The sequence below is a fragment of the Haliotis rubra genome, unplaced genomic scaffold (genome assembly GCF_003918875.1).
Source record: "Haliotis rubra isolate DU_JTF1 unplaced genomic scaffold, ASM391887v1 Scf1024, whole genome shotgun sequence".
In the NCBI taxonomy this organism is placed as follows: Eukaryota; Metazoa; Mollusca; class Gastropoda; order Lepetellida; family Haliotidae; genus Haliotis; species Haliotis rubra.
Window position 1 is genome coordinate 274,486 of NW_025764920.1, and position 14,892 is coordinate 289,377.

A 14,892-nucleotide genomic window follows, 5' to 3' on the forward strand; every position below is an offset into this window, starting at 1 on the left:
TAAATTCAATTCTCCCAGTAAAATTTGACATTTGAATTAAGACACGCAAAACGCATTGAATGGTGATGTAGTAATGTGTCAAAACTGGCGAGATTTACTATGCATGTAATTTTCAGTATATTTGATCTACAACGAGCGGATGATGTAGAAAAACTAATTTCAAACAGAGTTCAAAAGTGCAAATTGCATTTATTTTCATGATGTACATGGATATGGTATCGATATCAAAGTGAAGGTGGAAGAGGAGGGACATATTGTACGATTTAAGTAGGAATTTTAGCAACAAACGTAGAATGCCGGCACATTCGCCGATGGTAAGCTAGATGTAGTGCACATTTTAGTTTTTGTGAACTAAATACCGTTGAAAAGGCGACCGACACAGGTGGAATGTCATACAATTTGGTTACGTGGTAACACATTTAGTACAATGTATACGGTTTTTTTTTCAAACTGCAACGTCATTACAGTGTAGAACTGATGACATAGCCAGCTGACGGCAAGGCAACAGGTGGATTAAAACAGTAGCCTGCGCATCGAGACACAAGAACCGCACCTACACCTGCACCACGTGAAATGGGTCTAATAAGGTCTATCGACGTCATTCGTTTATCATTTGGGCACCAATGACGTCATTTCCAAGGGACACGAGCCATGGTGTGTTTCTTGTGGACACATAACTCTCGGTAAATGTTGAACATATGAATTGATATAACGCAAAAAATAAATTAGTTACTTCTGATATGTGTACGGGTTTGGATATAAAACTACTTGACAAACATTTTTCATGATGAAAAAGTGCAAAACAAAAAGGTTTATTTTCGTGTACACTTGCCCTTTAATCAATAGATGAGACATATTCAACACACATGATGAAAAAGCATAAAATATCTTTGAGATGACCCCCCTTTGCCTGTAGGCAGCACATGCATTTCATGCCAGGTGAGTCGACGGTCCGTCGTCATACCTGTCTGAGCGACCTAATTGCCATCTATAGTCTGATCTATTGTTTTCCGCAGCTATTCGTAATATTTATAAGTTCTGCCCGATCTTACGAGTAAACATGCTTTTCCGGATATCCTATTACCCATCCCACTGACCGCCCAGTTAGGCCGATGTGGGTTATTTCGACATCTTCTATTTGCAATTGTGTAAATTTTAGGGATACAGAGTAACAGCATAAAAACAGTGTGTGTGTTTTTGTATTTCCGATAGTAATTTAGTTTAAATTTACATTTGAATATCTCAAAAGTTCAAACCTATTAATTTTCAGACTGACCGATATACACATCCCAGTCGGAATCAACACTGAACTATTCGTAGTGGGGACTTTTTTCAAATATTGCAGTTATGGTTTTGGTATTTTTTCAAATTCTTATTGACAACGTTGTGTCAAAGTTAAATGGACCTAAGGATATTTTTCGAGTTAACCGAGGTTCCACACAGCCGGAAAATGATGATCGCATTAAGAATGCACAGTGACCAAGCTTTCACTTCGAGATAACCGTACCTTCGGCACATCAACGTTGGACTCAGTGGTGTTTGACTATGTTATATTTACATCATATTTCCACTTAGAAATGTTTCCATTACATATGATACCTTTTCTAGCGCATGTGTATGTGATGGGTTCATAACAGTCATAGTCTGTCATACAGACCCTGAAACAAATATATCCAAGAAAGCCCATGCAAGTCTAGAATATGTGGCAAGTCTAGAGTTCTGCAGTCTCCGTCTCCTTTTCATGATATATTATGATTATTTTTTAAGAACAACTTCTTCTGTAAAATATGTTCATTTCAGAGACTAGATGTTAGTCTGTAACAGTCAGTACAAATACACGTTCCCCTCGAACAAACACAGGCAAAATTGAAAACATAGTAGAAAATTGAAAATTGAAATCCCAAATGTCTGGGTCGTGTGCCGAGACCATCCTGAATATCGGCACTGTGCTAATGCGTTTTACATGTACGTACATCTAACGAATGGGACGTTGACATGGTTCTAGAATGCAGAGGAGAAATATTAGGGCTTCGGTGTAACTATTTATATTCATCTGAGCCAAGACGTAGATTCTCATAGATTTATATTCATATTCTTTTCACCTCTATTTCGCTTTTAACAACCAGTGGAGTGATGGCAACATATGGTGTTACACAATGCCAAATAAAGAAATAAATCATATCTGGGTTCAGTTGGATTTGACACACATTTCAGAAATAGGTAAGCATGTGAAATTTCAATTATTATATTCAGGGAACAGTAGCTGTAATTAGTTACCCGAACAGACAACTAAATATCTATATTTCCCTTTACGATAAACCATGTATCATCACACAATAATGATTAACAAACATAAGCTGATGTTTAGGTAGTACTTGCCATCAAACCAGACGCGAATTGTTTGAAATAATAACAGAGCACTAGTTTTTGGTGTCAAAATTAAAATTGAAACACGTCTACCAATCATGTTTTGACTTGGTATTTGCTGGAGCAGAGCTCCGACCAGCATGTACATTCTTAAAATGGCACGATCACTATTAATATTGAAGATATATTTCTGTATAGATCTATATATAGCAGTCATGTACATGTACTCTGAGAAAATAGCATTGTGACCATAAGCTTTCCAACGATACATTTTGTTATAATACATGTTGACATGTTGACTTGCTGAATAGACGATCGCCACTCGTTTATATAAGAAAACGCAACATTTGTCCTAACAAAGCAATGGTCACGACGTAACGTAACGACGGATGACGTCATGTTTCTTATGACGTCATTATTCACTCTGTTTGTTCTTTCTTCAACGGTAAAACAGAACATACATGATACGTTGTGGTGTCCTGACTTTTCACAAGGTGAGCTAAGCAGGTACTCTAACCGAAGAGCACTTTACTTATACCGGTACCATTGCTTTAGCTTATTCCGGTTGTTGTATATAGGAGTCTAACCCTAGCCCTAACCCTGCTAACCCTAACCCTAACCCTGCTAACTCTAACCCTAACCCTACCTTCCGATCATGCACAGAAAATACGTTTAGTGGTACCGATATAAGTAAATCTACCCCTAACGGATGTTACAGTAACAGATTTTCAGAAAGTTCTTAACTACAATACTCATTCTTCGGTTTTGCTGTATATTAGGCACCTGTAGGCCATATTTGTTTGATGCTTCTACTCTACTCTTTCGTTTTAAGTTGATGTGTGTGTGTTGGGGGGAATGGGTGTATGTTGGGGTCGGAGAGAGATAGCTCCCACAACTCCTGATTGTAGGTGAAAACAATGATAACACGTGCATGGCTGATGATAGTAAAATGAGAGAGCCACGCCACCTGACGATGGTGCCATTATTTTGATTGGTTAATCCTGTCTGATGACGTCGCGCTAAAAATAGGTACACGTTTGTTTCTAAGGGTTGGGCAATACGTGGGAAACCCCCCGTAGCTTTTAATAGGACTACATTCTTTCAATGAGAAGTAGGTAACATCATGATCAACTAGAAAGGGTTAACATGCCGGGTGACTATGGAGAGTCGAGAAAGTACTTATAGTGTTAGCTTATAAATATGGGGTTTGTATTCTTTACTTCATTTAACACGTAATCATGCCAGCTGAAGGATGGGAGGGACTATTTGTCCAGTATTTACTTTAATCCCAACCATCCAGCATCCTTCTCAAGGTCCATCAAAATTATATTACATCTTGAAAGGGAAGGAAAAACTAATATAGGTTTACATCGGATCAAGAAGTGGTTAGCTAATCAGGATGCTTATTCTCTACAACGTCCATTGAGATACAAGTTCAAACGCAACAGAGTGATCTCAACAGGTTTGGATTCACGTTGGGACTTAGATCTAGCCGATGTATCGAACATAGCCTCTGACAATGATGGAGTCAAATACTTGCTAATAGCCATCAATGTATTTACACGGTTTCTATGGGTGGAACCCTTAAAGATAAAACACCAGATGCAGTCATCAAAGCACTGAAGAAAATATTTTCTCGTGCTACTCTTCCACACAGATTATAAGATCTGACAAGGGTCGCGAATTTGATAACAAAAGAAAGTGAGATCTTATTTTAAAAGCAAGGGTATCACCTACTATGTCACTCAGAATGAAACCAAAGCATCTTATGCAGAGAGAGTCATACGGACTCTCAAGACAACTATGTACAGATACTTCTTACATACAAGCAAACATACCACTATCTTTATATTTTACAAGATCTTGTAAGGAACTACAACCACAGACCCCACAGATCACTGAATGAACGGGCACCTGCTGATATCAACAAAAACAATGAACCAATTGTTTGGAAAAGAACAGTACGTTGATCCACTGCACAAACAAGTCAAACCCAAATCAGAGAAGATGAATGAAAGACGGAAGCCTTTTAAATTCAAAGAGGGGATCAGGTGCGACTGTCACATTTGAGACATGTCTTTCAACGTGACTATCAGGAGAAATGGACAGAGGAAATATTCATTATTAGCCGACGGTACTTCAGGGATGGGATACCAGTCTATAAAGTCAAGCATATGGCAGGAGATCATGTCATTGGTTCCTTCTATGCGAATGAACTTCAGAAAGTCTATAAGTCTGCAGACACCATGGCGTGTAGACAAAGTCTTGAAGAAGAGGAAGAGAGCTGGTAGAAAAGAGGTGTATGTTAAATGGATGGAGTTATCCTAAGAAATTTAACAGCTGGATCCCAGAGCAGGACCTCCAGGGTGTATAAATAAGGATAAGATGTGATGCACTTCTCATTGGATACAGAACCACCATGGAAGCAACATGTCCCGATTGTCCAGAGACGGTTTTCAGGAAGGATGTTATGCTGAGACACAGGAGACATAAGCACATTATTGATTATGAAAATCCACCGCCGCCGCCGCCGCCGCCGCCGCCGCCGCCGCCGCCACGGACGCAATTACCTCCGCCGCCGCAGACACAATTACCGCCGCCGCAGACACAATTACCGTCGCCGCCGCATAACTCAATGCATAAGCAACAGCGAAACCACAATCAATTCAATGATAAAGAACATTTCAAGTTTACCATCCCCTCTAATGCAGTTGTTGTGGGTCCTACTGGCAGTGGTAAATCTATGTTTATCTACAACCTTCTCATGAAGGGATGTATACAGCCAACACCTAATCACATTGTCTGGTGCTATAGCCAATGTCACTGTATGAAACAGCTGTTCACAAACCTATCAGTATTGTTTGGGAAAATGCGTCTAGCAAACAGTTGAACTTGTAGTCTATCCACTGGGGAATTAAATAGAGTCACATAGAGGGAATTCAGAGCGATGTCACGTGACTCCTTCCCCCGCGGAAATAAATTTTGCAGCAGCAGAAAGACAATAACATTTTTGTGATGAGAAGTTCGTGTAAATAACTGACTGACACGTTTATCATCCTTAGCTTCACACATCATGTCATCCAACACCATCATGTTGTTATTTCTAGCATCCAAGTAGGTATCGTCAAATTACATTTGTAGGGAAGTCCTTTCACAAACTTCACATGGGACAACTGTTCACTGATCACCTGGTACAGGGGCTGCCATTGGGTATAGCACCAGACAATGTGATTAGGTGTTGGCTGTATACATCCCTTCATGAGAAGGTTGTAGATAAACATAGATTTACCACTGCCAGTAGGACCCACAACAACTGCATTAGAGGGGATGGTAAACTTGAAATGTTCTTTATCATTGAATTGATTGTGGTTTCGCTGTTGCTTATGCATTGAGTTATGCGGCGGCGACGGTAATTGATGTCTGCGGTTGGTGGTGTGTATCTCTCTTGTGGCGGAGGTAATTGCGTCCGTGGCGGCGGCGGGCGGCGGCAGCGGTGGATTTTCATAATCAATAATGTGCTTATGTCTCCTGTCTCAGCATAACATCCTTCCTTGAAAACCGTCTCTGACAATCGGGACATATTTGCTTCCATGGTGGTTCTGTATCCAATGAGAAGTGCATCACATCTATCCTTATTTATACACCCTGGAGGTCCTGCTCTGGGATCAGCTGTTAAATTTCTTAGGATAACCCATCCATTTAACATACACCTCTTTTTTCTACCAGCTCTCTTCCTCTTCTTCAAGACTTTGTCTACACGCCACATGGTGTCTGCAGACTTATAGACTTTCTGAAGTTCATTCGCATAGAAGGAACCAATGACATGATCTCCTGCCATATCCTTGACTTTATAGACTGGTATCCCATCCCTGAAGTACCGTCGGCTAATAATGAATATTTTCCTCTGTCCATTTCTCCTGATAGTCACGTTGAAAGACATGTCTCAAATGTGACAGTCGCACCTGATCCCTTCTTTGAATTTAAAGGCTTTCCGTCTTCTTTCATTCATCTTCTCTGATTTGGGGTTTGACTTGTTTGTGCAGTGGATCAACGTGCTGTTCTTTCCAAACAATTGGTTCATTGTTTTGTTGATATCAGCAGGTGCCCGTTCATTCAGTGATCTGTGGGGTCTGTGGTTGTAGTTCCTTACAAGATCTTGTAAAATATGAAGATAGTGGTATGTTTTGCTTGTATGTAAAGTATCTGTACATGGTTGTCTTGAGAGTCCGTATGACTCTCTCTGCATAAGATGCTTTGGTTTCATTCTGAGTGACATAGTAGGTGATACCCTTGCTTTAAAATAAGATCTCACTTTCTTGTTATCAAATTCGCGACCCTTGTCAGATCTTATAATCTGTGGAAGAGTAGCACGAAAATCTTTTCTTCAGTGCTTTGATGACTGCATCTGGTGTTTTATCTTTAAGGGGTTCCACCCATAGAAACCGTGTAAATACATTGATGGCTATTAGCAAGTATTTGACTCCATCATTGTCAGAGGCTGTGTTTCGATACATCAGCTAGATCTAAGTCCCAACGTGAATCCAAACCTGTTGAGATCACTCTGTTGCGTTTGAACTTGTATCTCAATGGACGTTTGTAGAGAATAAGCATCCTGATTGGCTAACCCACTTCTTGATCGATGTAAACCTATATTAGTTTTTCCTTCCTTTTCAAAGATGTAATATAATTTTGCGATGGACCCGAAGGATGCTGGATGGTTGGGATTAAAGTAAATACTGGACAAATAGTCCTCCATCCTTCAGCTGGCATGATTGCGTGTTAAATGAAGTAAAAGAATACAAACCCCATATTTATAAGCTAACACTATAAGTACTTTCTCGACTCTCCATAGTCACCCGGCATGTTAACCCTTTCAAGTTGATCATGATGTTACCTACTTCTCATTGAAAGAATGTAGTCCTATTAAAAGCTACGGGGGGTTTCCCACGTATTGCCCAACCCTTAGAAACAAACGTGTACCTATTTTTAGCGCGACGTCATCAGACAGGATTAACCAATCAAAATAATGGCACCATCGTCAGGTGACGTGGCTCTCTCATTTTACTATCATCACATGGCGGTAAAAAGTATTAGATAAATAGTACAATGTTACGATTTATTTCATTATAAATAGACTATTGTGTATATTTTTACCAATATAAAAAGTATCCGGTTTTATGTATTCAGCACATTTTATAAACTGCTTCATTTTTTATATTAGTATGAGAAAGGAACTTGTATGACTCTGCACGTAAACTCGTATTTAGGCCTACCTTTAGAATACAGCATCACAAACTTTTAAAATACGTCATAATACTCTTTTACGTAATTTTATGTGATTTTTGTTCCAAAGCACGTTCTGGAAACGATGCCCTTTGACGCCGGCATAGCAACACGGTTGCCTACAGAATACCGGATACCTACCAGCCATATTGTTTAGCGTCACGTCACCTAACCCTAACCCTAACCTAAACCTTACCTAAGCCTAACCCTAACCTTAACCAAAAAGTAAACTCGCGTGCTTTCAAAGAGATAACGGAAGGTATCGGTATTCTGTAGTCTTACCACACGGTTGTCTAGCTCAGCGAGTGCGTGTAAGCTCCGCTCTCTGATGTTTCATCTCTACTAGCTATGTCATTGCATAAGCCCAACGATGTTTAGAGTTTAAAAGTAGTCGTTTACCGGCGGATGCGCAATGTTTCACATGCACCAGTTTAAAATATTTTTATATTATTTTCACTAATACGCTCACATTTATTGGTATTAAGAGGTGCTTGTGTATTTTTGTATTTTGAATTTATTTATTTAGTAATGTGACACCGGTCACATTCTGCCATATTCTATTATTTGCAGTTTTGGTCAATTTAATTATTTAAATATATTATATATTTCGGTTTCAACGTAACTATTAGGACTAAATAAATTATAAATGACTAATATACATATATATTTTTTCATTCAGTAATTTGCATCATTACACAAAAATGGAGTTTATTATAGTATCTTACTTTTCTAAGCGGTAATATATTATGGTCTCTGGTAAGAATGCATTACACTGGACACATCAGCCATTTTCGTGCCGGTTCCGTTAATTGATTCTATTTATTAGGATTATTTCAAGGGTTTAGGTTTTAGGGTTAGGGTTAGGGCTAAGTTTAGGTTCAGGTTTAGGGTATAAGGGACCCAATATAGTAGGTAGATGTCCGGTGTAATGCATGAGTGCCATTTGTTGTTTTTTCCTTTTGCATTTTTAATGCTTTTTTTTCACACACAAACGGGAGACCAAAAACGTCGAAATTACACGATAAAATGGTTTAATGTAGAAATTTTGGGCTAATGGAAATTGGCCTGGCACTTGCACACAAGCCACTTTCACACGCTACATATCATTTGTTCAGTAATGATTCGAAGGCTAACTCACCCTCGTGCCGTCACTAGACATGCTCATGTCTCCCTCATTCCTTAGTGCGATCCACATTATCCTTACAGTGTTCCCTACAACACTTTTCTGTCACAAAACCACGTCATTCATGCATGCACCATGAAATCGACGGCTGACGCCTCACGACAACAACCGTTTTCAGTTCGAGCCATGTCGTAGCGCTAAGGTGGACTTTGCACTTTGGCTCAGACTTGCGACTTTCGTAGCGCTAAGGTGAACATAGGTCCTGCACTTTGGCTCGGACTTATGACTTCGTAGTGTTAAGGTGAACGTAACTCCTGCACTTTAGCACAGTCTTATGACTTGTCGTAGCGCTAAGATGAACGCAACTCCTGCACTTTAGCACAGACTTATGACTTTCGTAGCGCTAAGGTGAACGTAACTCCTTCACTTTAGCACAGACTTATGACTTGTCGTAGCCCTCCCGTGAACGTGATTCCTGCACTTTACCACAGACTTATGACTTCCGTAGCGCTAAGATGCATGAACGTAACTCCTGCACTTTAGCACAGACTTATGACTTGTCGTAGCCCTCAGGTGAACGTAACTCCTGTCGTAGCGCTAAGGGGGAACGTGACACACTTTAACATAGGCTTTCGATAGTCTTAGCGTAGACAAATATTTTGTTTCTGAAATGAACAAATTTTACAAAACAAAGGGTTCATAAAAAATGATAATAAAATATGAGGAAAAGGAGCGCGTTGTAATCTAGACTTGCCACATATTATAAACTTGCATGAGCTTTCTTGGATATATCAAAAATTTGTTTCAGGGTCTGTATGACAGACTAGTCTTAGCGCTGAGATCAGTTTGTTGACCGAGACCTTGCTAGGATCATAGCGCTGAGATAGCTTTGTGCAACAGAGCCCTGTCCCCATTTTACAAAACAGTCGCAGCACTACAACTAGTTACGACCACCCGTGAAGATCGGGGTAGGAATTGGTCTTCAGCAACCCATGCTTGTCGTAAGATGCGACGAACGGGATCAGGTGGTCAGGCTCGCTGACTTGGTTGCCATGTCATCGTATCCAAATTGCGTAGATCGATGCTCATGTTGTTGATCACTGGATTGTTTGGTCCAAACTCTATCATTTACAGACCGCAGACATATAGCTGGAATATTGCTGAGTGCGGCGTTAAACAACCAACCAACCAACCATCCAACCTAGTTACGATCGCTTTGTGGAAAGGCCATTTTATCCAATATAATCGATACTATATATTTATTCATGATGTTTATTAACGGAAACAATCGCGAGAATACACATATATATACTCTCATATTGAATACCTCTACAGTGTTAATAAATATTCAGTATTGTAAATCAGTCGTTTTAGAAACATTTTCTTCCACACGAGACATTTATGTGTATTAATAGTAACCGTCGAGGATATATATTGAACGGGGCGCTACAGTGGCAATGCATTCAGTTCATATCTAATAGTGTAAATGATTTTTTGTGTGTGTTAGATCGTTCATGCATGGTTGCACTGTCATGCGTGTAGTTCAGTTACAGCTTGAATGTGTCACCTGTTCATAGTTGTGATATGGTATGGTATTTGGATTTAAGGATGGCTTGGACCTTTTATAGTTGTGATTCGTTGTTGGGGGTTGCGTCCCTCGAGCGCGCCATAATCCTAAGATCGAAGGTTCTAATTCTTGGATACTGATCAAAACGGGATTAAACCACTCACTAGCCGGAGTCGTTTAAGACCGACCTCGAGGGTCGCGACAATGACTTAGGCTGCACCAACCCGCCACCTCCAACTAACTCATGCACCAACTACCCATCCACTCAACAACTAATTTACCCACTTAGCCAATCACTCACTTATCAATCTACCCACTCACCAACTAGCTCTTCCACCCACCTACCCACTCACCCACTCACCAACTCACCAACAAGCTCTTCCAGCCACCTATCCACTCACTCACTCACCAACTAGCTCTTCCACCCACCTACCCACTCACTCACCAACTAGTTATTCCACCCGCCTACCCACTCACCAACTAGCTCTTCCACCCACCTACCCACTCACCAACTAGGTCTTCCATCCACCTAACCACTCGACCATTCACAAACTAGCTCTTCCACCCACCTACCCACTCACTCACTCACCAACTAGCTCTTCCACCCACCTACCCACTCACTCACTCACCAACTAGCTCTTCCACCCACCTACCCATTCACTCACTCACCAACTAGCTCTTCCACCCACCCACTCACTCACTCACCAACTAGCTCTTCCACCCACCTACCCACTCACTCACTCATTCACTCACCAACTAGCTCTTCCACCCACCTACCCACTCACTCACCAACTAGCTCTTCCACCCACCTACCCTCTCACTCACTCACCAACTAGCTCTTCCCCCCACCTACCCACTCACCAACTAGCTCTTCCAGCCACCTATCCACTCACTCACTCACCAACTAGCTCTTCCACCCACCTACCCACTCACTCACCAACTAGTTATTCCACCCGCCTACCCACTCACCAACTAGCTCTTCCACCCACCTACCCACTCACCAACTAGGTCTTCCACCCACCTAACCACTCACCCATTCACAAACTAGCTCTTCCACCCACCTACCCACTCACTCACTCACCAACTAGCTCTTCCACCCACCTACCCACTCACTCACTCACCGACTAGCTCTTCCACCCACCTACCAACTCACTCACCAAGTGACACCAACTAGCTCTCGCCAACTATGTCTTCCACCCTCCTACCCATTCACTCACTCACCGACTAGCTCTTCCACCCACCTACCAACTCACTCACTCACCAAGTGACACCAACTAGCTCTCACCAACTAGCTCTTCCACCCTCCTACCCATTCACTCACTCACCGACTAGCTCTTCCACCCACCTACCAACTCACTCACTCACCAAGTGACACCAACTAGCTCTTCCGTCCACCCACCTACCCACTCACTCACCAACTCACTATATCGATGCTCATGATGTTGATCACTGGATTGTCTGGTCCAGACTCGACTGTGTACAGACCGCAGTCATATAGCTGGCATATTGCTGAATGTGGCGTTAAACAACAAACAAACGAAACAAACTGACTGACTGACTGACCAACTAACTCATCGACCCCCTACCCACTCACTCACTCACCAACTAACTCATCGACGCCCTACCCACTCACGAGTCACTTCACCTCTACTCATGTCTGTGATCGTGGGTCTGACCACTGTGACCTGCATCCCTTTGAGGTTTTGTCCCAGATAGTTGACAGAATCCGATAAAAGCTGAAATAGTGTTCATTCATTCACCTATCTATCCACCCACATGAAGCCGCGTTCAACATACTCTGTGAAATGGAGACCGAAAGAATTATATCGATGTGACATACTATCTCATAACGTCACGTGACCTTGTTAAGCCTCTGCATACCGTCACATGTGGATGTTGAAATATTTACGTTGACAGTGAAACGCGAAACTGGGCGAAACCTTTGAAAGGTACGTTGTCGATATGGGTTATGATGATTTATAAGTGATTTTATTAACCTGATTTATGTTACGATCTGAAAAGATATTGTATTATTTATGTATGAAAGTTCCAATATTCGATGAAACCACTGGTGTTCGTCCTGCAAGCTGTGAATACAATGTAATATCAATATTATACATGCTATTTTGGAGAGAGAGAGAGAGAGCTATTTTGGAGAGAGAGAGAGAGAGAGAGAGAGAGAGAGAGAGAGGAGAGAGAGAGAGAGAGAGAGAGAGAGAGAGAGAGAGAGAGAGAGAGAGAGAGAGAGAGAGAGAGAGAGAGAGAGCCGGGACTTCGGCGTAACCACAACCCTACCCGTTATTTCCCAAACTTGACGTCGTAGATTTTGTTTCAGTGCAATCGAGATTTTACATCTTGTGTAGGCTGATAATAAATGTATAATAGGTAAAACGGTGTGAAGAAATCATACATGTAGCTTCAATATCCCATTGTCGCCCTAAGCGACTGAATGGATATCGAGTGTAAGGTGACGATGGGCTCTTAACGCAGGCAGTTTACCGTCCGTCTATACTATCACGTGATGTCATTAATAAGTGTCACGATAACTGCGATTGGCTAGCTATTATCATAAATCTATTTATTGACATATTGATCACTGATATCGTTTTTTGATATAATCATACTGATTTAATTATATCGATATTTCACTTGATATCATTGAAAGGATGTATCTGATGGCATCCATTTATATCAGGATGTGTCATAAATCCGCTCCACACTAAATGCACCATAAATATATTCATTATTCTTTCTTTTTTAATACCAGTAAGACAGAAATTATGTCAGTAAAATCGTATAAAGGTATAAGTGTTTCAATTGATAGGTCAAATAAATATTCAGAGAAAATGCCTTGCTGTTAATGATCACATCTGTTGTATATATGTCTGTTATATTGATTGTTATGATAGGATCACGTTATCGTAACATTAGGTTCCCCTTACTATGTATGAATATAGCCAGCTATTTTATACACCAGCAGTTCGTTTGTTTTCAATTCCGTAAACGACATGAAACGAATGTGCAGAGCCAAAGTTAAGACTCTGAAGCGGAATGTTCACTATAAATATATGTCAACGACACACTTTTTATAATAGATTTACCCTTCTTAAACCAGCTGATAGTTACAAAACATCAAATTTATCAATTTAATTCGATTTAAAAATGGATTGCAGTCTGCATACAGATTGCAACATACGGAAGTCATCTCAAAATATTGAGCTAAACTCATGGAGTTTATAAACGTCATTTTAGGTAGAATATAATATTATGGAGATAACATTTAAAAAATGAAATTGCGATTCATTGCAGCACAAAATATTACATTATGAAATCAACGGATATACTCATTATATGATATTGATTAATATACGCCTGACACCAACCAACCAACCACATACACACACACACGTGTGTTTACGTCACAGATTCAAAAGTTTACCTGTTTGTCTTCAGCCACACCCAAATCCCACCCCTCATCAATTCAGTTGTTAATGCAAATTAATTATGGAAATTGAATTATTCAAGAGTTAAGTCCCTCCATATATATGTATATTCGATATCGGTGTGGTGCGGGAGACCAATTTGCTACTTTAGTACTCAGTCTTTAATCCAGTTTAAACAAAAGCGTTCGTGCGACCATGCTTCATGGTGAAAACGATTCTGTATTTTGATTGAGCGTGTGTGAAAAAAAGAGGCGTGTTTTACATATTCTTGTTCGGGGCGAGAATAAATTTGCCTGCCATATTTGGCACGGACGATTCAGCCCCGAACAATGCATAGTTAGCAGACACTCGGTTGTCTGCTGTCGGCTGTCATTCGAAGTTGGACTAACCCTGACTGCTTGAAAAGGTGACAATCAATGTTTTTCATAATTGAACTGCTATTTATGCATTTGTTAAGATGTATATCGTCAATGTCTGCTGTTTGTAAAATAAGTTGGCATGTTTCCCACAAATTAACCAAAATCGAGTCTGGATATCTACCGCGTTGATTCCATCTGCATTGGTCGCGTATGAAGAAATTCTCGTCGCTATTCAAGAGTGTTTGTACATGATATTATAAGCAAGGTATTGTGTGAATTTGTTACCATGAACATAGTCACTCTGAGTACCGTGCATGTGCAAATTAGAGATACAGTGTTTGATTGATTCACCGCATAATCAGCAGAACACATTTTCCTCCATTCGACCTTGCAGATGATACTCGCTTGGAGTTTTCAGTGCATGTGTTCGTCGTTAGAGGCGCATGGAAGCCTGAATGACATGGGAATGCCTTTCAAATAGTGTATGTCTGTATCCACAATGACCCATTTAATTCATAAATACCACCAAAGATAAGATGTTTGACAGGTGAAGTGAGAGCCGCAAGGCGTGCTGACATTTGACGATATCTCAAATGCTATTTACCTACAGCGACCAAGCATTGCGTAAAGTAATATTTCTATTTTCGCAGCAAAAGGCAACCTTATATATATCAAATATTTCTCTACAGCCGTCGATACTTAGTATTCATAGATAAATTACCAGATTCGTACAATATTATCTCCCTGCTT